The sequence below is a fragment of the Malaya genurostris genome, chromosome 3, assembly GCF_030247185.1.
Source record: "Malaya genurostris strain Urasoe2022 chromosome 3, Malgen_1.1, whole genome shotgun sequence".
NCBI classification, from domain to species: domain Eukaryota; kingdom Metazoa; phylum Arthropoda; class Insecta; order Diptera; family Culicidae; genus Malaya; species Malaya genurostris.
Window position 1 is genome coordinate 291051209 of NC_080572.1, and position 8594 is coordinate 291059802.

An 8594-nucleotide genomic window follows, 5' to 3' on the forward strand; every position below is an offset into this window, starting at 1 on the left:
TCCAGAGTGTGACAAAGGCTACTTCGAAATACATGTCTAAATGGGTGGCTCAATGACCCCATTAACTGCAATTCATTTGTACTCCTATCCAATTTCCGGTTCCGGAATTGCAGGATGATGAGTGTTGAAAATTTCAATATGTCGTACACGCAGAGGAAAAAATAGTAAAAATAACCAAATTTGGTTTTCACACAACGAATTTTTCTATTGAAATAGTGAAAAAAGAAAATCTTTTTTCGATGTAGCAAACATTGCTGTTTGAAACTGCAAAACATGATAACTTTTCTCGATGGATTAGTTTGTTTCAATCAGACCTAATGGAAGTCATTTTCATTTACTCAAAATAAACGAAAATGACGAGAAATAAATGTCACTCTCAGCTCCGCGTGCAAATTATGGGAACGAGATTTGTGTTCAGTGAACGACATAAGCGGAACAGTAGTTTTAAAATTGTGTGCTTTTTCTTTCAGTCATTTTCGGTTTTCAGTGCAAACCGAGAACCGATAATGGCAGGAACCGATGCAGGATGATTTTTACCTGTTGGGGCTCGAATCTGTAGTAGTTTTGGTTTCCAAAGAGGTTCTGGGATGTACTTTATCGATTTATCTAATTTTAGACTCTCTTTATAGCCAAACGTCACAGATTTTCAATATTTTGATGAAAGAATGAAAATTGAAATTCTACTGATTCGCTCTGCAGACGTTAGTTTGGTTTCGTCTTGTCATAAAGGAACGAGGGACTCTCTTTTGTTTGAATGAGGGACGAAAGTGCTTCTTCGCTCTTCGTTCATTTTGGACGTGGTCATTTACGAATGAAACAGTTAAAAAAAACGAATATGAAGCTGGTGGATTGGATTCTTTCATTGAGAATGCGTGATAACTTTAAGCTCTGGTTTAAATTACTGTTTTGAATAAAAATAACAAATATTTTACTTGTGCATCATAGTCAATTTATTGACAAAAAATTTCACAGTAAATTCAATTTGAAAAATTAGTTATAAATGAATATAATAAAAATAATGATGAAGTTAATGATTGTAGCCCTTTAAATTCACAAACTTTTTATTTTAAATAAATTAACGTAAATTTTGTACTTTCAACTAACGCTTTTGTTGGGTCCTCCGCAAGGCTCATGTCTAAGTCCGCTCCTCTATAATTTTTACGTGAATGACATTAACAGCTGACTAGTAAACTCATGCACACTAAGACAATTGGCAGATGATGGTGTGGTTTCAGTTCCTGAACCCAAAGCTATTGATCTGCAGAAACCATTGCAAGATACCTTAGATAAATTGTCCGTTTGGGCTGTTCATCTTGGTATCGAATTCTCTGCGGAGAAAACAGAGCTGGTCGTCTTTTCAAAAAAGCATGATCCCGCGCAACTTCAGCTTCATATGATGGGAAGAATAATCGAACAGGTTTTGACTTTCAAATACCTCGGGGTGCGGTTTGATTCCAAATGGGGAGGACACATTAGGTATCTGATAACAAATTGCCAACAAAGAGTAAATTTTCTTCGAACAATAACAGGATCTTGGTGGGGTACTCATCCGGAAGTTCTAATGAAATTGTATCAGACAACGATACTTTCAGTGATGTAATATGGATGCGATTGCTTTCGTTCCGCTGCAAACTCTCATATTATCAAACTGGAGCGAATCCAGTATCGTTGTTTGAGAATTGCCTTAGGCTGCATGCATTCGACACATAAAATGAGTCTTGAAGTTCTGGCGGGAGTTCTTCCATTGAAAGATCGTTTTTGGGAGCTTTCATCGTGACTGCTTATAAGATGCGAGGTACTGAATCCCCTGGTTAGTAATAACTTCGAAAGGCTAGTTGAGCTTCAATCTCAAACAAGTTTCATGACAGTCTATTTTAACCATATGTCACAGGAAATCAACCCTTCAAGATATATTCCTATCCGTGACAGCCTCCTAAACGACCCTGACTCAACTCTATTTTTCGACACATCCATGCAGCGCGAAGTGCGTAGAATCCCGGAACACCTACGCTCGATGGAAATTCCAAAAATATTTACAAATAAGTTCAGGCATATTGACTCTGAGAAAATGTTTTACACGGACGGATCGCGAATTGAAGAAGCGACAGGGTTTGGTATGTTCAACAATAATGTTTCGACCTCATTTAGACTTCAAGAACCTGCATCGGTTTATATAGCAGAGTTAGTAGCAGTTCATTATAGTTTGAGTGTAATCGTTACATTATCTCCAAACCATTATTTCCTCTTGACAAATAGTTTGAGCGCAATTGAAGCCATTCGCTCGAACGCTGCTGGAACCGTTTTTCTTGGGCAAAATAAAACAGTGCCTGATCGTCATATTGAATAATAATTATCAAATCACAATAGTTTGGATCCCGGCTCATTTCTCCATTCCAGGCAATGAAAGAGCCGATAGTTTAGCCAAACGTGGTGCTATTGAGGGTGAGATTTATGAGAGACCGATTGCTTTCAACGAATTCTATAGCGCGTCTCGCCAAAGAACACTTGCCAGCTGGCAAGCTTCTTGGGATAAAGATGATCTGGGTCGGTGGATGCACTCAAATATTCCTAAAATATCGACAAAGGCATGGTTCAGGGGACTGGATGTGAGTAGAGATTTTATTCGTGTGATGTCCAGACTCATGTCCAATCACTACACGTTAGATGCACATCTCCTTCGAATTGGACTTTCCGAGACTAATCATTGTGCTTGCGGCGAAGGTTACCGCGATATTGACCATGTTGTTTGGACATGCGTGGAGTTTCGTGATGTCAGATCTCAACTAATAAATTCCTTGCGTACCCAAGGTAGACTATCCAATGTCCCAGTTCGCGACATTCTTGCTTGTCGTGACCTTCCATACATGAAACTTCTTTATCATTTCATTAAATCCATTGGAGTTCCAATTTAAATTTTATTTTATGTTAGACTGTTTTCTCTTCCATGAGTTCAACCAATAGCCAACTATAGGACATTGAATATAAGTGGTGAACTGATACAAACAATCCTGAAATAGTTATAAGATCATGTACAAAATAAATGTATTTCATTTAATGTAATTTAAAATAGCAACTCGCTTGATAAAAACAGTGTTTAGATTAACTAATGAATACCAACATACTAATATGATATTCGAAATGTATTAAATTTAAAATACTACGTATTGTGGATGCCACGGCGAAGAAAAACTTATGTATATTGCCTATGAAATAAACGTATTTATGGAAAAAAAAAATCTACTAATATAATAAATCTGTCGTGGTAGTCGGTAATACCGCGTCGCTAAGAACTTTGTTATTTTCAATAAACATTATTTCACTGTTATATTTCAAACCAACCAGGCGTTTTTACTTTTAACTTTGTAATTAAATCGGTAGTATTTAACCAAATTTTGAGTTGCACTTCTTTCATTGAAAAGTATGCGTTCTTTCATAAAATCGATGTATGCAGAACATTTTCCAAAAATCAACATTTTTGTGAAGAAAAAAACTTTTTTGTTTGCTATTCTCCCATCTTTTCTCATAGTGTAATAAACTGCATCAGTTGTAAGTTACAACATATCATAAATAGAAATATTAAGATAATTGATGTTTTCAAGATTTAAGAAAAAGTTTTTTTCCAGTGTATACATTTTCCACACAGATTGATTCATTATTTGAAATATTAGTGAAAGCTCCAAATCAATCGCTAAATTTAAAAAATACACAAGTTAATTTAAAAAAAAATCGTTTGCCCGTCCGTATCGAACGGTGCATTAAATAACTTTTAGATGGATAGAATATTCTTTCATATATTATCAAGATGGAAATATATGCAGATACAGGAATATAAAGACTGTTCCAGAAAGTATGAACGCACTTCGATTTCGCTGTAAATAATTCACAAGTGTTAGATATTCAAATTTTATTCGATATACTGATAAAATTAGACTTCAACAACAGAATATTATTCTCAACATTTGCTACTTAGCCATTGTAGACTAGCTGGCGCACCTTCTTGCGAACGTTCCTCATTAAATTCCGTACAGACTTCTTGGCGACAAGTTTTGTTACTTTTCTCCAATCTTTTCTTGCCCAAAATTCCTCAATTGGTCGAAGTTGTGGGTAATTTGGTGGATTCATGTCTTTTGGGATGAAAGTGACATTTTTCGTAGTATTATACCATTCTACCGTTGATTTCGAGTAGTGGCAAAAAGCAAGATCTCGCCAGATAACAACAGAATCCTTGTGGCTTCGAATCAAGGGTAGAAGTCGTTTTTGTAAACATTCCTTGATGTATATTTCGCAGTTCATTGAAGCAGTGGTGATGAAGGGTTTCGAAATCTTACCGCAGCTACAAATTGCTTGCCATACCATAGCTTCCTTACCAAATTTTTCGACTTCAATCGATGTCTCGGACTGGTTCAACACTTGCCCTTTTCGCACCGTATAATATTTTGATCCCGGCAAGGATTTGTAATCGAGTTTCCTGTAGGTTTCGTCGTCCATGATTATGTAGTTCAAATTTCCAGCAAGAATCGTATTGTACAGCTTTCGAACGCTCGGCCTGATCGATGCTTCTTGTTTTGGACTACGTTTTGGTTGTTTCTGCTTTTTATAGGTTCGGAGATTCAAACGTTCTTTAGCACGAAGAACATTTGATTTCGAAGTGCCCACTTTTTTGGCCACATACCGAACTGAAACCTCCTTCTTTTGCTCGAACGTCTTCAGTATACGTTTATCCAACTAAGGGTTAGCAGGACCTTTTTTCGACCCGTTTTCGGTTTATCCTCAAAGGTGTTATCCTCACCGAACTTCCAGATTGCATTTCGCACGGCTTTTTCACTTACTCCTTCCATTTTTGCTATCTTTCTCAGTGACAGTCCGCGTTCTGTGCACCATTTGTACACAATTTTTCGACGTTGTTCTGCTGAAAGTCCACGCATTTCGAAACAAACTAATGAAAACGAACAAACATCTGCAGAAGTGGCTAGAGAAGGGTGTAAACAACAGGATGCAGTCAAAAAAATTGACAGATTCTGAACCATTGCGAAATGGCAGCGGTTTTTTGTTGAGTCCATGCTTTCTGGGACAGTCTTTATACAGATGACGTATATCGACATATTTATGGTTTTTGCCAATTTTTGTATAGAGAGGCATCACTGTGCGTTGGTTGACATGTAATAAATAGTTGTTTTATTTCAACAGTAAATCAGCCGGACGAATATACAGCGTGGGTCATTTAAAGTAGAAACATTGGTTTCTGAGCAGAATCTATGAAAAAAAAAAACAATTTTAATCCACCTAGTGGTGTATTGATGCCTTTCTCATATTACTAATATTTTCAAAAATATCGCCAAAAGATTTTGTGAAGAATTTTTTTTTCAATCTTGAATAAAATAAAAAACTTTTTTTGGGTATAAACTAACACAACCTTTTCAAATTGTAAACAGTTATGTCAAGTTGAAAGAGATTTTTCTTTATTTTGCATCGTCGCACTAAATGATTAAACACACTTCACCCTATAGTTCTGGAATCGGAAATCGGACCCGGATGAAATTAAACAGCAACCTATAAGACTGCAGGAACTTCTATTTGAGCCTGTTTGTGGAAATCGATCAAATCATCTCTGTGAAAATTGAGTGAGTCTCGTTTTAAACTTTTTGACTACTACTTCTGGTACTTCTGGAACCGGGAACTTGGAACCAGTATAATAAAAGTCGGTTTAAGCCAAATCTAGAAGAATTTTACCCTTCGTCGCTCTAAATGACAGTGTGAAATTCAATAGCAACCTACAGGACTACGGGATTTTTTTTATGAGTGACATTAGTTGACACATGCTCACACACCCACATACATTGCTCAGCTCGATGAACTGTGTCGAATTATATAGAACACTTAGTCTTTTGGGTCAATTTCCACTGGTCAATTTTTCAAGTGATTGTATAAACTTTCTTTATGAGAAAGGCAATAAGTTATTGAAAAGCATGATTTTATCACGATCTTCTAATAACATTAACAAGTATGTACAAATTGAATAAAAGGATTAGAAATTTACATTTTTCACCTGCAAAATATAAATTTTAATGTGGCAACCCTGCACGCTATACGAAATTGAACAAAGCACGCTGTAAATGGAGCAAAGCCGCACGTACCGTCGCGTACCAGTTTTGCATCGTCATTTTTTTTTCGATTATAGAGATTTTAACATTGTTGTCATTCATCTCTTCGGGCCAGAAAAGTTTTCTGACCCTATGTGCGGGGTTGGGAATCGAACCCAGGTGGGCAGCGTGAAAGGCACCCTTACTTACCCATCACGCTATACCCGTTCCCCTGCATCATCATTTTGAATTTGAATGTTTTGATTCTCATCGCCATGTAATTTCGGAACCGGAAGTCGGATCAGGATGAAATGGCACAGTGTATTTAAAGATAATGAGAGCTTTAATTTGAATCATAAATCGTGAAAAATGGCTTAATCGTTGCTGAGAAATCGACGGGAGTTCCTTTTTTGGAGATTTTCTTCACTATTACCGGTGCTTTCGGAAGCGGAAACCGGGGAGTAGTAGTCCCAAAGTAGTTTTATATAATCACTAACTAATGAGATCCGTCAACTCGATCAATTTAGCAGTAAGTTTTATAAAAATATGCACCTCGTTTCGTCATCGCTTGTGAAAAAATACTTATGAAATTGAAAATTTTCACCAATCGCACTGTAATACCGGGACCGGAAGTCGGATCTGGATCAATTTTTTGGGGACTTTTTAAAGAATTTCAAGACCTTTTATTTACTTCTTAGTTTGTGAAAATTGGTCAAGAAATTTCCGAGAAAATTGATTGCATATTTTTTTCATAAATTTTCACATATTTCCATGTAATTCCGGAACCGGAAGTCGGATCCATATGAAACTCAGGAACTTCGTATGGGACCTCAAGAGTGAAAATCGGTTCAGCCATCTCGGAGGAAATTGAGTGACATTATTTGTCACACACACAGACAGTACAAAATGAGCTCTTTGTCGGCGTTTTCCATCGATTTCACGTCGCATTTTTTTTTATTCAGTAATACAGGGTCCGGCACTCGAAGTGTAACCAACTTCAGACCGCTCGCGCAGCTGACGCACGGGCATCAGCTCTCTAGAAATTTGCTAAATGACAGTACGGAGTTGTATTGTTTACAAGCGCAAGAAAGCATTTTGCCAAAAGTGAACGCGAAAAAAAATCTTGACTTGAGAGAGCGCAGGAGTTGCTTCGTTTGGCCGAAAGCGGTCAATTTCCGAACATTGTATTTTCTGACGAGAAAATTTTTCCAATTGAGCAATTCGTAAACTCTCAAAACGATAGGGTTTACTTGACCGACCGTTCATACGAGAATTTGAGTCATCGATTGGCCACCAGGAGGCAGCACCCGCAACAGATAATGGTTTGGGCCGCTGTAACCGCAGATGGGCGCTCTCCAATCGTTTTCATCGAGCCTGGCGTCAAGGTAAATGCGACATATTATCGGGAAAGTATTCTGGAGGTTGCTTTGAAACCGTGGGCAGACAAACATTTCGGTGGCTGACCATGGACGTTTCAGCAGGACTCGGCACCATCTCACAAAGCTCGAGTGAACCAAGAATGGCTGAAAAACAACGTTCCGAACTTCATCACATCCACACAATGGCTCTCGAATTCACCAGATGCGAATCCAATGGATTAATCTCTTTGGGCCATTTTGCAGAGCAAAGTCCTAACTAAAAGATACACCAGTCTCGAGGCGCTGAAAAAAGTTATTGTCCGCGAGTGGGCCAAAATACCTGCAAGTCACATTCGGGCAGCTTGCGATTCGTTTTTTGACCGTCTCAAGGCCATAGTCAAGGCAAAAGGTGGTCATATCGAGCAAAAGTGAATTGATTCTGAATTTTGTATTATTTTTACACATTTTGTACTTTGAATTAAGTAAAAGTAATTTTCCAAACTGAATTTATGACCTTTTTAATTGGTTACACTTCGAGTGCCGGACCCTGTATAATATATTTTCAGGCACACTGCTCAAGCTAAAAAATGCCAAGGGTTAATTAATTAACGACTAACTTGAAACTAGAATGGTATCATTAGATAATGTCGTGTCGGGGTCTCGGATTCTCGAAAATCCAGCTTTCAGCTGGCGATCGGCTGTGGTCGATGAATTGAATAGTGCATGAGTCTTCCAGATGGCGTTGGTAAATATCTACCTGGCCGCATCCTTTGGTCCGCGTGGGTCCGCAGGAAACACACCAGGCTACGAAGGCCCGGCGGGTGGCCCGCATGCTGGTCATCGACGGAATGCTGGTCATGTTACGGAAGAGAATGAAATAGAAGTAAATATTGTGGAAAACGGGGTAAAAAGGGGGTGTGGAAACAAAATGTCTAAAAATGATAGAGATCTAATTAGTTGCCATCGAGATGGTGAAGATAGGGGGCCAATCAAAATTACCGTTATTCGATATGACTCGTCCAGGGAACAATGGTCGTAACAAATCGATTGTTATTCGAGCTGTATGGTATGTTGCACCGTCCTGTTGAAACCAGTAGCCATTCAAACCATTTTCACAAAGCACGAGGCACCACAAAATCATTTACAGTGGCGATTG